At 43.1% G+C, this 19637-nt stretch overlaps 1 protein-coding gene, 1 long non-coding RNA gene and 1 pseudogene across 3 annotated transcripts in view; 1 reads left to right on the forward strand and 2 right to left on the reverse strand.

The window, feature by feature from the left end:
• Positions 1-227, reverse strand: part of LOC147022569 (uncharacterized) — a 37263-nt gene extending 37036 nt beyond the window's left edge. Inside the window, exon 1 of the long non-coding RNA XR_015059791.1 lies at positions 112-227. This is a non-coding gene — a long non-coding RNA (uncharacterized LOC147022569). The remainder of the gene's footprint in view (positions 1-111) is intronic.
• Positions 1-19637, forward strand: part of LOC147022570 (protein Smaug homolog 1-like) — a 112890-nt gene that overhangs the window by 5902 nt on the left and 87351 nt on the right. The window lies entirely within an intron of this gene.
• On the reverse strand, positions 4714-16448 carry LOC147022571 (uncharacterized; annotated as a pseudogene).

The following is a 19637-nucleotide window of genomic DNA, read 5'->3' on the forward strand; positions in this document are numbered from 1 at the left end:
GAGGCACTTTGTCCATCCCACAATCTCACGGCTTTATCACCGCAGAGCACCATGAATATGTGGAAACCACGCCGAGAGAGCGACAGGACCAGAGGACCGTGAAAACCAAACCTGGCGCAGAGAGCAGGACTTCCTGTGGAAAGCTGGTCCGGAGGGAAAAGACAGATCCAAGATGTGGTTATGAGCAAGGAAAGGCTTGGCAATAGATGGCCACCAGAAGACGAGACGAGACCGTGGGCTTCTGCCCATCGCCTTTTATTAATCCCCTGTGGGGCAGGGGCTGGGGCTGCTCATGGCACACCCATTGGCCACTCTTCAGGGGTGGAATTATCCAATCCTCTCAGTCTCTGCTCATGGCATAATCTCAAAGCCTACCTCACTCATGGAGGCCATCTGGACTCTGTGATCTATTTTAATTTTTGTGGAAAACAAGATGGGTAACAGGGAAAAGCCACATGGGACACAACAGTGGGGAAATGGGCCTTCGAAACAAACATTTGGAAGGGAAGACAAAGTGATCTTTTCAAGAACAATGTCAACCCTGCCTGTTATACACTTATTACATATGATTATGCTGCACATGCACGATAAAATAACTATTATAAACTAATCAATTTTTACCCCAAAAGCTCTTCCCTAACAACAAATTATACATATATATATATATATATATATATATATATATATATATATATATATATATATATATATATATATATATGTTATAGACATGAGCAGATAACCCGGTTCCACTGGGCTGTTGTAAAGGAATTTGTTCCCAATGGAGTGTGCACAATTTTGGTAGTTTATTTTTTTTTTGTATACCTTGTCGAGGCTCGTGTGAGAGCTAACACACAACGCACATCAAGGGGGCATGAGACAAGAGGGGCGGGAGTGGGAGGGACAAAACAGTGGGGAACAGACACATTAGTAGATCTGTGGAAGGGAGAGGGATGGAGCGGGGAACATGGGGTATACAAGATGGACATTACAGGGACTTTCAGGAAGGAAAGCAGGGAATTTGAAGGAAGTGGGCTTGGGTGGATTATCGGGGGTTAGAAAAGATCGATGATTTGGATGGGGGATGATAAGAGGTGGTGGTGAACAGCTGTTTTGAAAGCCTCGAGGGAAGAATGGGAAAGAATGGAGTGAGGGAGTTTATTCCAAAGGTGGGAAAAAAGAGGAATGAAAGAGTGAAGGTGAGCAGTGATTCGTGATTTTGGTAGTTTTACCAGAAGGGGGTTGTTGGCTGACCTTGAGCGCCTTGAGGAAATGTGGTGGGGACAAATCACAGAATGAGCAGGGGGGGGGGCAAGGCTGGAGAGGAGACGGTAGAAGACAGAAAGACCACCGACCAACCTGCGGTGATTGAATGAGAGGCCCAAAGACTCAGCCTCATTGCGGGAAATGCTGATGATCCGAAATGCCCTGGTTTTTACAGCGTAAAGCCGAGAAAGGTGGGAGGCAGGACACCAGCCCAGAGGGGAGAGCAGTACTCCAGGCTATGGACAAAAGCTTTGTAAGTGGTCAGGAGCTCAGGAGGGCCGAGGAAGGACTTTGCACGACGGAGGATTCCCAGTCGGCGACTGACTTTGGAGGTGAGGTTTGAAATGTGGCTTTCCCAGGAAAGGTCATGGCAGATAGTGAGACCCAGAAGCTTGAAAGAAAGGACTTCTTCCAGAGCTTGGTTTTTCAAACCCGGGGGGGGTACGACCCCAAGTGGGGTCGCCGAGCAAATTTCGTGGGGTCGCGGGCATCTGCTTGCAGCGAAAAAAAATTTGTCTATTTTCGATCGGTGTTCGCTTTTTAGTTTTATTTTTTATTTTTTCTATACCTTGCCGAGGCTTGTATGAGAGCTAACACACAACGCACATCAAGGGGGGCATGAGACAGGAGTGGAGGGAGTGGGAAGGACAAAATAGTGGGGAACAGAGACATTTGGAGATCTGTGGAAGAGAGAGGGATGGGACGGGGAACATGGGGAATAGAAGATGGACATTACAGGGACTTTCAGGAAGGAAAGGAGGTGGATTATCGGGGGTAGAAAAGATCGAGGATTTGGATGGGGGATGATAGGTGGTGGTGAACAACTGTTTTGAAGGCCTGTAGGGAAGAATGGGAATGAATAGTGAGGGAGTTTTTTCCAAAGGTGGGAAAAAAAGAGGAATGAAAGAGTGAAGGTGAGCAGTGATTCGTGATTTTGGTATTTTTACCAAAGGGGGTTGTTGGCGGACATTGAGCGCCCTGCGGAAATGTGGTGGGGACAAATCGCAGAGAGAGCAGGGTGGGCGAGGCTGGAGAGGAGACGGTAGAAGACAGAAAGACCACCGACCAACCTGCGGTGATTGAGTAAAAATGACTGTTTTTACAGCCATTTTTCCCTGCTGTGCAGGGGTTAGGCTTTTTCTTGAGGCAATGTTTTATGGCTGGATGCCCTTCCTGACGCCAACCCTGGTCGCCTCTTACGACACACAGGGATATGGTACACCTATTCTAACCGGGGCATACACCGGGACCAGTACACTGGCACTCATTTCGCCGACCTCGGAAGGATGACAGGCTGAGTCAACCCCCTGGTGTTAATTCAGCAGCCAACGGGGCTTGAACTCAGGACACTGGGATCCCAAGCCGCTGCCCTAACCACTGCGCCAACACCAGGCTACTCTGCGGTGATTGAGTGAGAGGCCCAAAGACTCAGCCTAATTGCGGGAGATGCCAATGATCCGAAATGCCTTGCTTTCTACAGCGGGAAACCGAGAAAGGTGGGAGGCAGGAGCACCAGCCCAGAGGGGAGAGCAGTACTCCATCAGGCTGCGGACAAAAGCTTTGTAAGTGGTCAGGAGCTCAGGTGGGCCGAGGAAGGACCTTGCACGACGGAGGATTCCCAGTCAGCGACTGGCTTTGGAGGCGAGGTTTGAAATGTGGCTTTCCCAGGAAAGGTCATGGAAGATAGTGAGACCCAGAAGCTTGAAAGAAAGGACTTCTTCCAGAGAATTGTTGAGAAAGTGGATGGGGGGGGTTTTCTAAACGGTCCTTTCGAAGAGACATTGTGAGAGTGTGAGATTTGTCCGGATTGAAAGACATAATTTGACAGGAATGTCCTTTGACAGCATCATGGCAGTGACCTGAGTAAATTCAATTTAATGTAAAATGTGACCGAGTCCTCAGCTCCTTTCTTCCTCGAGTCCACATCCCTCCCCCCTCTCCCAACTCCAATTGCACAACCCAATTACCCTACTCCGTTACTCCAGCGACCGCAGCCACTCAGAAATGGTACCAAGGGGGAGCATCCCCACTGCATGCTAACATCAACAAAACTCCTTTCTCTTTTATCATGATACCCCCCAGCCCCCACCCACCTCCAACAGTGCTTTTTATGCAACCAATTTACCCATCGTCCCACATGCTGGTGCTCAATTTTTTTTTCCCATCTGTGCCTCCACACAATATAGTGGCTCGGCAGTGTGGGTCCCCCGCACGTGGTTTTGACATCACGGTCCAGTGACTCACAATGTGCCGATGCACCTTGCTCATGCACCAGCTGCGGCGCTTCCACCACATCGACCCATACCGCTGTTCGGTGCGAGTTCGGACGGTGCATATGCAGGACTCACACACTGCACACGTGACCGCATAAGCAGGCACCATACGTCCCTGTGGAGGGTCCCTGTACAAACCCTATTCTCCCCGTTGGTACCATTCGTGTGTTTGTCCATGTACCTCTTTATGCAAAATGCTGGTATCACCCCATGATCACCCTTCCCTGCATGCTCTTGCTGCAAGGATGTGCACACCTTTGGGGTCACGAGCGTCCTGCACACACTTTACCCCGCACGTGACCCAATCTCCTCTTCCCATACCTTTTTATTAGCCACCATTGGACTTAGTCCGAAATGGGGGGCGGGGGGGTTATGGATATGGTCTCGATTTTCGTGTGCGTCCGCGGCCATATCTCGGACATGTATGGGCCGATTTTATACATGCTTCGCACAAAGACAACACATGATGGTATACATATGCCTGTAATATTTTTTTCGACATCAGATCCAAAAATGGCCGACTGGCAGCCATTTTAGTTGTAAAAAAAAAAAAACACCTGGTGTCAAACACATCCTCAACCATTTCTCAAACATGCATTTCCAAATTTGGTCAAACTTGGCACCTGGATAGTGAATGATGACTCGCATATGCACGCCATTTTTTTTTTTCGAGGTCAGATCCAAGACCTCCAAGATCTGATTCTTAATGTCCGACTGGTGGCCATTTTGTTACTTAAATGTGTCCCCAAACATTTATTGGACATACATGGTCTCATTTTCTTCAAACTTGGCACAAGCACAGTACACGATGGCATACGTGTACCTCTCACTTTATTTGCAATCTTATCAAAGATGGCCGACTGGTAGACTGGTGGCCATTTTAGATGCAGATGAATATGGGCTTGCCCTTTAACTCTATACAGCAAAATTACGAAAACAATGGGGCTTTGACATTTTACATCATTTAATTTTTTTAGTTTTGATTTTTTTTACTCATTTCAAATAAATTACTTTCACGTTCCGCCTTTGTACATACTCTATCTTCTACCTTGGTCTCCCGCTTCGGCTCTGTTCTGGCTATCTCCCGTGGTCCTGTTTCGTCCTTTACTCTTCATGGTGCTGGTGCTGGTACACTTTCTGTTTTAACCCTGGCCTGACCAGTTGCCATCTCATGTCACCAACCTTTCACATCCTCCATCATTTCATTCACCTCTCCTTGCACAGCCTCGATCTTCTCTGCCATGTCACTGCCCATAGCCATTACCTCTTTGCCCATAGCCTCTGCTTCTGCCTGCCCCTCCCCATGCATATCATGCCTTGTACCAGCCCCAATGTCTTTATTCAGCCATTTTATTGTCTTGCCCTGCCTCATCTCCAACCCTGTCCAACCCTGAGTCATCATCAACATCATTTGGTTCATGTCAGGTGGCAATTCTGATGCCGACCTGCTGCCCTGTAGCGTTAGTTCAGTGGGCGCTGCGTTTTCCAGATGGGTGGAGGGCCACCATCACTATGGGTGTCGCTGTTGCACCCCTTACTGCTCCCTCATTCACAGTAACATTCTGGGATGCAGTTTCGTCACCCAAGCACTTGCCGATGTGGATGCGAGGCAAATCTTGCTTGTGCGTCTGCAGTGGGACTATGAACTTGTGGTTCATGTTGTGGGTTTTAGAGAACTTTATGCTGTCTAAGTAGTGGAAGGGCATGTGGTGCACCTCACTGGAGAGGCTGTCCAGCTGCATCGCAAAAGGTCAGAAGCTGTAGAGAACTGACCTTGTCATGACGCTATAACTTTGATGGCTTTAGACATGTGGCTAACCATCGGTCATACATTTTTGGAAACGGGCCCTGGTCAAGTGACTTCTCAGCCCCAAGCAAGCATTTCAGTTTTTAAATTAAATTTTTTTTTGTATACTTTGTCGAGGCTCCTAGAAGCGCTAAAAAAACATCCAAATAGACAGGTCTTTATCCAACATCCAACATCCAAGACCATGACGAAATAGACGGGTCTTTACATCGACGTTGATGATGTGATAGATCCATTTTTGGGACATGAAGGATAGAGAAATGCATGCTGCAATTACCATCAATGCAGTGCAGGCTGCTGTGCAAACAGCAATACCGGCTGTTATTCAGGCAGTCAAAGATGCTTGTATATAAAGAGATGAGGTGAATCGTCATCTACGCAGATTGCAATTCAAGCAGGATGAACTTGAACTATATATATATATATATATATATATATATATATATATATATATATATATATATATATATATATATATATATATATATATATATATATAGAGAGAGAGAACCTGAGAATCACTGGTCTTGGAGTCAGAGGAGGAGAATGAGGGGGGGTTGATAAAGTTCGGAAGGTAGCAACAGACGTAGAGGTATAGCTCTCTCTTGCTGATAGTTCAACTTGCCATCATCTTGGCTCACCTCCAGAACAAGCCATGCCATTGCACAAAAACCATGACAGACAATTGTATGTTTTTCCACCAGAAGAAAGAGAAATGAACTCTATGATAGTAGGTTCAAACTTAGCCAGGTGTTGGCTTAGTGGTTGGGGTGGCTGGCTTGGGATTTTAGGGTTCTGAGTTTGAGCCCCTGTCGGCTGTTGAATTAACACCAGATGGGGTTGACTCACCCTGTCATCCTTCTGAGGTCAGTGAAATGAGTACCAGTGTGTTAGTAATAGGGGCATTGCATCAGCAACACAGCTATGCCCTCAGCCAATGATGCTACCCGCAGCAGTGTGCTGCACGTGGAGGAGGAGGTTCAAACTGAAGGAGAAGGAGGCATCACGAGGAGTCTTCATCAACAAGGATCTTACGTCCATGAGATATGCCATCTTGAGGGTAGCTAAGAGGGCCCACTTGGTGAAAGAAATCAGCACCAGGAATGGAAACATTATTTGCCAAATGACTGATGACTCCTACAAAACGCTGCATACTTCCGATGATTTGTTTTATGTTTGTATTGAGAATGTGAAATATGAAGACTTCGGATTTCATCTAGTGTGATGATTTTATAAAGCTTGTACACTATGGTTATATTGATAGAAAATTATTTTAAATGGTGATTATAATAATTGTTTGAATGTCAAGTTTTTCCAATTATGCCCTTATAGTTTTGATTCAGTTTAAAATGAAGGAGGTAAGAATGTGTTTAATATTTACCACATTAATATAAGATCATTAAATAAATATATTGAGGGTCTTAGATTATTGTATGAACATTGTCTGGAAACACTTTCACATCATTGGTTTATCGGAAGTCTGGCAAGTTTCTTTATCAAATATGTTAGGTCTAAAAGGTTACTCATTGGAATTGAATTGCTGCAATACTGCAAGGCTAGGAGGAGGTGTTGGAGCCTATATTCATTCTTCAATTAAATATAAAGTTTTAAAAGGTGATTTTTATGCACGCAGAATCAATTTGGCTCCAGACAGAAATTGGACAAAAAGAAAGGTTATTTTCAGAGTTGTACGTAGGAAACCAAATACAGATATTGTGTTTCAAAATCGTTTGCTTTGTGCACTAGAAGATATGAAAGTAGACAAAACACTATTTTTATGGGTGATTTTAGCATTAATATTAATCATTTAGAAAATTATGCAGAATTATTTCTTACATCACTACACTGCGTAGGGTTTAAACAGTTATTACAGACAGGCATGCACTGGAGTCGCTTACTCTTTGGCCTCACTAATTGATCATATTTATACTCACCTCTCTTTAAATTGTATACGTGTGGGGACTTTTTACAGATATATCTCATTATTTCTCAACTTTTGCTATTTTTGAGACTACATTTGAAGAACGATGGAAAGAAAGAGTAAGATGCTGATCTTACAAATATTATGATAAGGAGGCCTATTGTCAAGATCTTTCTGTTGAAACATTGCGAGGAGCGATGGAATCTATTCATGTGGATAAAGCTTTCTATTTTTTGTTTTTATGTTAAAGTTTTTTTTTGAAAGACAAGAGAAGTACCAACCCGACGGGCGATCTTGTTCCAAGCATGCAACACGTTAGCCAAGTGTCTTAAACACTCAAGCAAGCACTCCAATGAAACGGTTGATTAGGAACGGCTGGCTTGGCAAGCAATTAGCCATCACTGATCCGTTATATTAAACACCTACCGGAGATGCCCGAAATGTCAAACTATGTCCAAATTGGACAAATCAACACTTTTTTTTTTTTTTAGCAGTCGGAACTACTGCTAAGTATAATTCTAGAGCTTGAATTAGTAAGAAAGGATTGGTGATTAGCGATCGCCGATCGGTCGTATAAAGCCACGAACACTGGCATCTCTGGTGTTTGTAAGCATTGCAATGTATCCAGCGATTCGGACATATGATGATCAGACATTCGATAATATGAGAGGAAAGTGAAAGAAAAATTTTATCGTTAAAAAAAACGTTTCAGCCTGTTCCAAGTCGAGGCATTGTTGAGCAGGCCAAAAAAAATGGTGAATTAAGACCCCAGCGAGCTGACAAAGGATGACGCCTTGATATAGGATAATTCAATAAGGCTGGTAATTATCTTCAAAGGGGATGTTTAAATTAACCCAAACACACAATTTTCATTCATAAACTGGGTGTAGTGTCGTGTGCCTGTAATCCGGCTACTCTGAGGCTTGGGTTGGAGGATCGCTTGAGGATGGGAGCTCTGTGCTGGGCCATGCTATGAGAGGGTGTAGGGCAGCCCGGAATCATGGCGAAACCCAATTCTTATCCCTGTGTCGTAAGAGGCGACCAGGGTTGTGTCAGGAAGGGCGTAAAACCTATGCCAAATCAGTATGTGGATCATAACGGATGATCCGCTGTGGCGACCCCTAATGAGAGCAGCTGAAAGACGAACAACAACAACAACAACACAATTTTCATTCATGCACTTCCTTGGAGTCCCCTTTGTATACATGCAAAGTTTCAGGCCATGAGGTTTTATGGTGGAGAAGATGTACTGATTGACACAGACACACACTGACATTTATTAGTATAGATTGGATGTTAGGGTGTATCGATGCTCATGAATGAAGTTGATCAGTGGGTCAAGATGCAGGCAAAATAGGAGCGGCAAAAGAAAGGCTATCACCCTGAAAGATCCCGCGTCGTATCTTCACTCCTGGTATTTCAATCTTTCCTTCTGAGTTCTGCAGTATCAATGTGGTGTTCAATCACTCCATTGCTTTCACAATCGGTTTGATTGTTTGGGTGTTTATCTTGTACACTTGCATGCCTTTTATCATCCATGAATGTGGGACACTATCAAAAGCTTTTTCGGAGTCCAAATCCATGCTGTGAACAATTTGGGTCTTCTCATTTTAGAGTGTGTCCTTGTTGAGTAGTCGGTGGTCCATTGTTCCATAGCATCCTCTTATACATGTTCTGCTTTGAAGCTTGCTTATTGTGTTAGTTGGTGGTACGTAATTACTGTGGTTCCTGTCAGAAGTTTTATGTTGTTGGTAGACATGTTATTGGTCTATACTTGTGAGGAAGTTGGGTTTTTTTTCTTCTTCAGATTTTGGGATGAGGAAGATGTTACCCTCTGTGAGCCATTCTTTCATTACCTCCTCCTCTTGGATAAGTTTGTTGAATGCTCGAGCATAGTGATTTGTGGGGAACGTCCAGTTGCTTTAGCCAGAAATTTGGAATTCCAGCTGGTCCAGGGCTGTTAAGGGTTGGCATTTTGGTTGTTTTAAAAAAAAAAAAAATTTTCCTTCATCATTTATCACTGGGGGCATTTCCTTAAGGTGTTCCTTTTTATTTTCCAAGTTTTGAATCCAACCCACCCCCTTATTACGTTATTTTGGGTATTCATAGATTGTTTCCCAAAACCGTTCAGGTCCATACTTCTTCAGAGTTGTCACATCTTGCTTTTGTTTCCTTCAGTTGTGGTATATTTGGGGGTTGTTTTCGAACAACACGTTTTGTTCCTCCCTTTTTTAACATCATCAAAGTTTTTTTATTTTTTATTTTTTTTAATATTCCTTGCTATCAATTTCTACATTTTTAGTTTATCATCAGCAACTCACCTCCTAGGCCTTTTGTCATTGTATATGTATGTATGTATATATATATATATATATATATATATATATATATATATATATATATATATATATATATATATGTACAGTAGACTAGGCGTAAGTCGGCAGCATGTAACTCGTCACTTCGCCTAAGTCTGCAGCATCAAAAAGTCTCGAATTTATCGAATGTTAAATCGACTTACAGACTTTGAATAAAGTCTGTAAGTCGTCAGATGTTGTCCGTTCCGCATAATGGAAACTCAAGTAAATTACCACGCCTAACTCGTCACACAGAACTGCTGCCTCGTGAGAAGCCCGATTTCATGGAATCGTGATGCGCGGGCTATTTATAACTGCGCTGCGTTCAGCTCAGTTAGCGCGCCATCGCACATGCATCTGAAGAGGTAGACAGGCTGCGCAATGCAGTCTCTGGCGAAGGAGTAAAGGATCGATCGAGCTTCGTGATGAAGTCCCATCATGGTTTTATATTGGCTTGTTTTGTACATCACCACACTCACTTTCGCATAGGTATTGAGTGGTAGTCATCATGATGACTGTGTGTCATGTAATTTGTCGATGGTGTATGAGTTTTCATTCAATATGAAAACTCATTCTACATTCATTTCAATGAATGAATTCTAACAGCCATTCATTCCACATTTGTCGATGGTATATGAGTTGTCTTACAGTTGTTCATTATCTTTACTTTTGTTAAACTGATTCATGAATTCCATCTTTGCTTGATCACTTTCAAACTAACCAATGAACCCCCACCTATGCCCCGAGGATTGTATTTCCCTTTTGGTACAATAGCCGGCTTAGAGATTGTTGCGCCCTCTCACACGTACGTCTCCAGGCCACGCGCGACTTCATCCTTCACCCCCCAGTTATCATAAATGTTCGCATACGCGCAAGTCGTCACATGTCTAAGTCGTCACTTTTTTCTCGGTCCCTATGGTGACAACTTATGCCTCGTCTACTGTATATATATGTATATATATATATATATATATATATATATATATATATATATATATATATATATATATATATATAATTATTGATAAATGGAAATAAATTTAAATTTCTGCATAGGTCTAATGTGAAAAACTTCTGACTCAACCCAGGACTCGAACTGAAGGACCTTGCCACATAAGTGGCGACAGCCCACAGCTATTGAGAGTCTTCGGGATATCCTCAGAAATTTATCATACTAACACTGGTGTGTGTGTGTGTGTGTGTGTGTGTGTGTGTGTGTGTGTGTGTGTGTGTGTGTGTGTGTGTGTGTGTGTGTGTGTGTGTGTGTGTGTGTGTGTGTGTGTGTGTGTGTGTGTGTTCGTTGTCGTATTGGAGATAAACCTCATAGAAATATAATGAACAGGAATAAATAAATTCCTGTGTGGGGCGAGTGTGAAAAAAATTGATTCCACCCGAGACTCAAACCCAAGGACAGCGTTTTGTTTTTGTTTTTGTTTTTTTTGTTAAAGATTCTCTTTATTAGCTTTGGAGTTCTGTTTCCTCTTATAAACTGCACTGCATTTGTCCCGTTTCCTTTCTCGTTTTGTTGTTCTCTGTTTGTTTCATTTGAATCCTTTTCCATGGTGGTGCTTGGTCTTTGTCTGTAGGGCCTCAGGGCCTGGTTTATTTTTCTTCTGGTGATGCTTGCCTGCCACTTTTTCTTGAATGAGCCAATGCTGCTGCAAAGCTCGGTGTTGATTTCCTTCAATCCAGTGGATCTTGGAATGACTTTTTTGAGTATGACTGTGTTGTTTATCCTCACTCATATTTTTATCATTTTGTTATTTTCTATTTCGTAGAGTTGTGGGCTTTCCCTGAGTGGTATCAATTCCATCTTTATTTTGTTGGCCGCATCTTCCTCCAGTTCACGCTGCCCTTCATCTTCCTTTCCCTCATTCTGCCATTCTCCCTCCTCTTCCTGCCCACCATTATCCACCCCTCCCTGCAATTCATCTTCCTCTTCTTCTTCCCTCTTTCGTTCTGTCGTTCTACCTCCTTCATGCCCATCACTATCCACCCTACCCCCGTCCTTAACCCCCTCCTCCCACTCCCCCACCAGTGCATTTGCATCCCGGTCCATGTCAATGGGTTGGGTCCATTCCTTTCCTGGTGTTGGCTTAATGGTTAGGGTGGTGGGCTTAGGATCCCAGGGTCCTGAGTTCAAATCCTGCTCAGCTGTTGAATTAATACCAGGTGGGGTTGACTCTGCCTGTCATCCTTCTGAGGTTGGCAAAATTAGTGCCAGCATGCTGGTATACTGTGTCGGAGTGGTGACCCGTCCAGGATTGTGTCCAATAGCCAAGGAGACTGCTTAAGCAGTACCAACGCTCTGCACAGAGTATGGTCCCAATCTCCTCCTCCTCATTCTTTTCCCTGCAGTGGGTATGTATCCCCTCCCTCCATCACTTGTCGTCCCCAACACTGGCTCTCCAGTGCCATGTCACTTTCCAAGCCCCAGTTTTTCTGCCTTGCCTCTCCCCGTGCCCCCGTGGTCACCTCCTCACTCTACCTCTGTCCTCCTCCTCGCAACTCCTCGACTTCCATGCTCCTCAAATATTCTGCCGCTTGTTCTCTGGCTTTATTTGTTGTCTCTTTTATTAGTTTATTAGACCTATATGCTGTCGATGCAATTCTCTCATTTATACAATGGGAGCATCTCCAATCTGGTGGTCAGTTTTGTTTTCCCCAACTGTTTCATGACTCGTTTTCCACTACCTTTCATCCCCCAAAGCTCATAGGCTGAGTAGACCGGCATTGAAGGATGACTTTTCTCATTTTTTTCTCTTTGCTCCAATTTTTTTTCTTTTTATTTCTTCTGTCGAGCCAAGAACATTGATCTTTTCTTTGCACCTCCTGAGGTGCATAGCACTTCCTGAGTCTTTCGACTCTGTGCAGATGCCTGTCTCTGCATGAGACAATGCTTTTCTCCACAAGAGGTGCAGGCTTTATCTTTTTTCAGCACACATCCCATCTGCTTGGATTCGTAGTCTGGAGAGGAGACTGTAGAAGACAGAAAGACCACCAACCTGTCTGTGCTGAGAGAGTGAGAGGCCCAAAGACAGCCTCACCATGGGACATACTAATGATCCTAAATGCCTTGGTTCCCACAGCATGAAGCCGAGAAAGATGTGAGGCAGGAGCACCAGTCCTGGGGGGAGAGCAGTACTCAATCAGGCTGCAGCCAAAAGCTTTGTATGTGGTCAGGAGCTCAGGTGGGCCAAGGAAGGATTTTGCATGATGGAGGATGCCCAATCGGCGACTGGCTTTGGAGGCCAGGTTGGAAATATGGCTTTCCCAGGAATGATCATGGCAGATAGTGAGACCCAGAACCTTGAATGAAAGGACTTCTTCAAGAGGATTGTTGAGAAAGTAGATGGGGGAGGGGGGGCAGTTTTCAAAACTGTCCTTTCAGAGCGACATAGTGAGAGTGTGAGATTTGTCAGGATTGAAAGACATGTTCCACATGTTGGACCAGTTTGTGATTTTATCCAGATCTGCAGAGAGTGAAGAGGCTGCTGCTTGCTGATCTGAGGGATGACAGATGGTACAGCAGAGGGTGGAGTCATCAACAAAGAGATAAAGAGGATTTTCCAGAAAGTCGGAGAGATCATTGATGAAGAACAGGGCCCAGAACGCTGCCTTGAGGAACTCCAGCCTGGACAGGAAGAGGGGATGAAAACTCCATTTAGGGCCACACATTGGCTGCGACAGGAGAGGAAGCCTGCGAGCCATGAGTGAAGGTGGTTTTGGATACCATCGGAAGAGGGTTTGGTGAGCAGGGCAGGGTTCCAGACTGTCAAAAGCATGCGATATGACTCTGATTTCATGTCTGGTAAATATGCGTATTTCGCATATTATCTCCATGTGCTGATTTCAGGTGGAATGTTGTCCTCCCAGGTCTTGAAGTATCCATCTTCATTTCATTAAGTTTGGGTTCATTATTTCTTCATGGTCCAATTTGTGACGTTTTTCTCGTTCTGAAATCAGTTTTGTTCCGAGGTTATTTTGAGGATCGTCACTGAGCCCCAGACAGCTTCCAACTGCAGTTTGTGGTAATGTTCCCAGGAATGGTTTTCAATATCTCCATGTGGTTCTTTTTTATTTTTTTTTATTCCTGTTGCTCCAATAATCACTTGCACAATTTCAGCATTCATGGGCTTTCAGGATATTTTCACTTCATTTTTGAGATATTGGTATTTGGTCATTTTCTTGATGTCTGCATTGCTTCGGCCAACATCGCTGGGTATTGATACTGCAATTACCAATGCCTTCTTTTCTTTTTTTGTATCTCAGTGTTTTATCTGGTCACAATGCTTTGTATTCTACATTCACTAGGTCGGTTTCTATTTAAAAAAAAATTGAAAGTTGCAAGTCTCACCCCCCCCCCCCCCCATTTCTTTTCCTTTTGATGAGAAAACACCACTACCATTGATAAAGTTTCAGCCAAATCGAACTCTGTTTAGGGGTTGCTACTGGATATTGAAATTTCGGAATTTAAATAAATTCCAATAACCCAAAATAAGAAAAATAAAATCTTCTGGATAAAAAAGTAATACAGGTCATGAATTTACAATCATTAGGCATTTATTTCATCAATTTTCAATTTTCACATCACTGAATACTTGCATAATAATGCATTGAACAATTTCACGATTTCGTGCAAAAGTTCTTTCTTGCAGGTAGTCATTTTTCTTCGATGCTCTGAAACAACCTGGAGCAAATATTGTTTTTGGTCCTCGTTGGAACTGAGTATTTCATTGTATTCCGTCATTAGAGCTACTTCACGTTCTGCATTGTCATTTACTGCTTTGAGTTTTGAGACAATAGCCAGTGCTGCATTGTAACTTTCGCTCTGATACCGTGTTACTGGGTCATCATTCAAAAAAGCCATCGGCAATTCTCGGAACACGAAAAAACGTTGGGAATTTTGAGTTGGAAAATCCCACAGTTCTCTTCTTGGAATATGGTGAACTAGTACAGTAGTTCGTTTGCTTGGATAATGGTCCAATTCTGCTCCATCTCCCTGGGTTATTGCAGCGCTAATTCTTGCCTTAGTTTCAGCAGAAACCTTATCAAATAGAGCTAGTGTAATTAGTTCCTCAAGTACCATAAATGTCCAGAAAACTTCTTCACAGCTATTCTCGAAATTTCCTCATTCACGATTTTATATGATTCCAGTTTCTTCAAAAATTCCAGGTCGTTTGCGGGAGCTCTGACGGCACTAGGAGCAGTAAACCAATGATTAATGTAAATCCCAATCACAAACACAGTTAAATTCCGCATTCCTTTTTCCTCTCTTTTAGTTAGTTTGAATTGTTTTCTGAATAGAAAGATTTTGGTTCCATATATGGCTTTCGCCATCCAGTGGGCCTGGTGCAAAGCCCCAGGAAGCCTGAATCGAATTCCTCTCTCCGGGACGCCACCAAGTGCGATTATTGAGTGTTCCAATAGTTCTTTATAATCATCACGGGGCTGGTATTTTTTCAATTGCTCTTTTGCAAATAATATCGCATCATCAACACACTCACAAATTCTTGCTCATTCTCATCTTCAGTCAAAATTTCAAATTTCTCCTGGTCGATGAATTGCCACTGGCCTTGAAATCTCTTGAACAAGGCGATGTCAGGTTCCATTGAAGGACCAAGGTAAGTAACTGTGACTGCCTCTCGGACAATTTCGTGCATCTGGTGATGACAGGCAAAATGCAACATTTGATGTCCCAATTTCTGTTCTAATAGAACACATGCACCGTTCATGTGACCAGTGTTACTACTGGTGGTGTCAAAGCATTGACATTTTACTTGGTCTTCCAATCCCCATTGTTCCAGTGTAGTGTGGATGGCGTGAGCCATCAATTCACCAGTTCCACCTGGAAGTTTTGGTACAATAATAATTGGTAGACGATCCACCAGGTCTTTCCCGTTTAAATCTGGAAGTAACTTGCTGTCTCAGTGCACCATTAGTGGCACTGTGGGTTTGAATTATGCCTTCAATGATTCAGCAATCTTCTGTCTATGTACTTGTTGCTGTTTTCTGATTGTTGACCTATTGATAGCTACGTTGTTTAAGTCGTGGCCCAGACTTTGCGCCGCTGAGGCCAAGATAAATGTAGCTTTGCGGTTACTGACTTTAGCCCGATCAATTGAAGCTGCCAGGTTTGGTGTTGGAACTGATTTTCGAGCCCTTTTGGACATGGATGTGGATGTGGATGTCCCTGGGCGAGGTGATTTCCAGATATCTACGTCATCTTCCTCAGTTTCATTGCTTGTTGAGTCCATAAGATCTGCGACACTCTCTTTGGCACATCTTTTAAGTTATTTTATCCCTCGATTTTGTATTTGTGTATCAAACATTTCTCGTCGTTTTTCTTTCTCTGCTAAATCTGTATCAACTTCACTCATGTATCCTCGTCTCCCGTCCTCCCTTTGAGCAATCAGAAACAAATTATCCTCTTCTATGATAATCATATCTAAAGCATTTTGGTGTGCTATGTCCATCAAATCATCCAGGTCTTCAGAGAACTTGTTTTCCTTGTCTATGTGAGTTTGTGAACTTTTAGTTTTATTGTTCTTGTTTTTATGAAGTTTCTGCCAGTCAGCAAATAAGTCCTTGATTTTGTTTATCACATGATAAGTCTGTCTATATGGAATTCTTGCTCTGTCCCAGAATTTTATCAATTTCTCAGCCACTAATTTTGCACTTTCCTGGACTGTTTTCTTCTCTGTCAGATGAAAATAGAAAAACACTTGACGGACTTCACGTTTCGATGGCAATTTACATCCACATCGCTCTGGAGCATAGTCTTCGACCAGCCACACTGCTGGATCCTTACTTCTCAGATCCATATTTGCGAATGAGACAATTGTTCACCTGGTGATCAGGCTGGAAGACAATATACACCAAGATAACCAAATTAGCATATAACTGCAACCATTCTGCGAGGCCCATCGGGACCAATATCGTGCACACGCCATCTTACCTATGACGGTCAATTAAAATAATCAATTCAAGATGGACTGCCATATTCAGTGGTTCCATAACATTTTAAAGGGGGGGATATTTAAAACCACAAAATTCCGAAATTTCAATATCCGGTAGCGACCCCTCAACATGGTTCGATTTGGCTGAAACTTCACCAGTGGTGTTTTCTCGTCAAAAGGAAAAGAAATGGGGGGGGGGGGGTGAGACTTGCAACTTTCAATTTATTTTTTTTTTAAAAATAGAAACGGACCTAACATTCACGCTCAAAGGGATCATCTGATCGTATGTGAGCATTACTTGATTGTTTTCAGTGATTGCTTTTGGTTCATGTTTCCATGAGTTTTCTCTAACTGAGATAATGAGATGTTTGCAGATGTGCCAGTGGATGACTCCACATACTTTGTGCCTTTGTGTGTACAGCTGTTCTGACATTTTTTATTTTTTTTTACATCTCAATAGGAGGTGGCTCATACTTTTTCAAACTTGCAGAACCTACATACAATTGTTCGATTGACTCAGTCTTTCCATCTTCTCAAAGCCATTTATTTTTTGTATACATAGTTGAGGTTTGTGGAAGAGCTAGTATTAGCACACTGATCAGATCAGGACACAATAGGACAAAATGAACAGTTGAGAGAGGGTGTTGGGGAGGAAACACCAACCGAAGAGTTGAAGGCCAAGATAGAGGCAGTCTTAGACAAACAATGGGTGTGGGGTGGAATGAGAGGAGCAGGAGAGGATGCTTGGGGTGGACAAAATGGATACAAAAGGAAGCTCAGGAGGGAAAGCTGGAAAATTGGAAGGAGGAGAGATTTGGGTGGGGTTAGCGAGGATGGAAAATATCATGGTTTTGGATTGGGGACGATCTGAAATGTTGGTGAACAGCTGTCTTGAAGATGTTGAGGGAAGAATGAGATTGGAGATAATGTGGAAGTTTGTTCCACAGGCAGGTGAAAAGAGGAATGAATGAACAAGTGAGCAGTGATCCTGGATTTAGGTCGTTTAACCAGAAGGGGGTTGATGGTGTACCATATGTGCCCTGCAGCAACCTATCGAGGTGAGGGGGACAAAGCACGGAATGTGCAGAGAGTGCAAGACCAGAAAGCAGGTGGTAGAAGACAGATATCACCGACCTGTCTGTGATGGCGTATTGATAGACCCATTGGCTCAGTTTCATTGCAGGATTTTCCAATAATCTTGAAGGCTTTGGTTTCCATGGCATCAAGCTGAGCGATATGTGAAGCAGGGGAGTCAGCCCATTGAGCGGAGCAGTACTCCACAAGCTGTGGATGAAAACCTTGTGGGTGGACAGGAGTACAGGTGTTCCAAGGTCTATAGTTAATGTGATCAGTTTTTACACCTTTTTATGTAGTGCAGTGTTGTCATTGGTACGGTGTTCTTTATCTTGAGCATTTATTATGATTTGTTCTCCATCCCAGTTGAGCTGACCTTTGTGCGATGGAGGATGCCTATTTTCAAGGCCAACTTTGAAATGTGGTTTGCTCAAGAAAGATCATGGCTGATAGTGAGACCCAGGAGTTTGAATGACCGAACATCCTCAAGAGGATTGTTAAGAAAGTAGATGGGGAAGTGTGATGGGTGGAGTGGAGGGTTTCGCCAGACGATCCTTTCGGAGAGAGATCATGAGATTTGTTAGGATTGAAAGACATATTCCAAGTGTTTTACCAGCTTGTGGTTTTTTTTTTTTTTTTCAAGGTTTGAGGTGAGGGAAGAGGCTGCAACCTGCCTGTCTGAAGGATGAGCAATGTCACAGCAGAGGGTGAAATCATCAGCAAATAGAGGATTTTTCCAGAGAGTCAGACAGATCATTAATGAAGATCAGCAGTAGAACTGGGCCCAGAACACTGCCTAAGCTTGGAGAACTCCAGCCTTAACAGGTGGAGGAGATGAAGGGATTCCGGTGAGTGCCACACGTTGGTTACGAGAGTCGAGGAAGTCAGTAATCCATGTGTGGAGTTGGCCTTGGATTCCAGAGGCAGAGAGTTTGGAGAGTAATGCAGGATGCCAGACTGTATCGAAAGCATGAAATATGTCCAGAGACTGCTTTGATCTCATATCTGACATTGAGGGCCTCATCCATTGTTGGGTGAGTCGAATCAGCATGTCCAATGTGTAGCGACTAGGCCTGAAACCAAATTGGTGATGTGCCATGAGATTGTTGGAGAACAGGAAGGTTTTCATAACAACTGCGATGATTGATCCCATGACCAAACTGATGACTGGAAGTAAGCTGATAGGTCTGTAGTTGAGAGGATCAGTTTTTGCACCTCTTTATGTAATGCAGTGTGGCCATTGGTGTAGTGTCCTTGTTCTCCATCCCAGTTGATCTAATCTCTTCTTGTCCATTCCATTGAGCCTTCTTTGGTGATGCCTTATCTGTCCAACTCTTGTTTTTCTTTGGTTGTTGTTTTTAAAAATATCTTTCTGCTTTTTTGGTGTATATCTGTTGGTATTTCGTTTTTGCTTTTATTTTTTGTCTTTTTTGCAATAATTGGGGCTGTATTTGTTACTGTTCTGGTTTTGTGTGTGACATCTTCTATTCATACCTGTCTTTGGAAAAATTTTTACTAGGTGTGTTCAGGATACCTTCTCTGGATTGTTGTCTTCATGTTTGCTTACAAATTAGATTCTGTAGTCGAATGCACTTTTCACATATTCAGCCAATGCTGCTGTTGTCGTTCTGTGCACTTGATTGAGTTTCATCGGACCCCTACCTCCTCCTCGTCTCGGCAGGTACATTCTTGGGATGCGTTGATTTTTGTAAAACATTTGGTGGAGGGTGAGGAGTTTCCTTGTTTTGATATCCAGTTTATTGATTTCCGCTTGTGGCCAGTTTATTATTCCACAGCTGCACTGGAATACTGATACTGCGAGTTGGTTTATGGCTTTGATTTGGTTCCTTGCAGAAAGGAATGTTTTTTTTTTTTTAGGATTGACTTCGTTTTATGCAGGTATTCCTTGGTAATTGTTTTGCACACTTGTTTGTGACATATTTCGTAGCCCTCTTCTACTCAGATATTTTTAAGATTCTT

Source organism: Eptatretus burgeri, chromosome 7 (genome assembly GCF_056783735.1).
Source record: "Eptatretus burgeri isolate ZD-2024b chromosome 7, Ebu_testis_v1, whole genome shotgun sequence".
NCBI classification, from domain to species: Eukaryota; Metazoa; Chordata; class Myxini; order Myxiniformes; family Myxinidae; genus Eptatretus; species Eptatretus burgeri.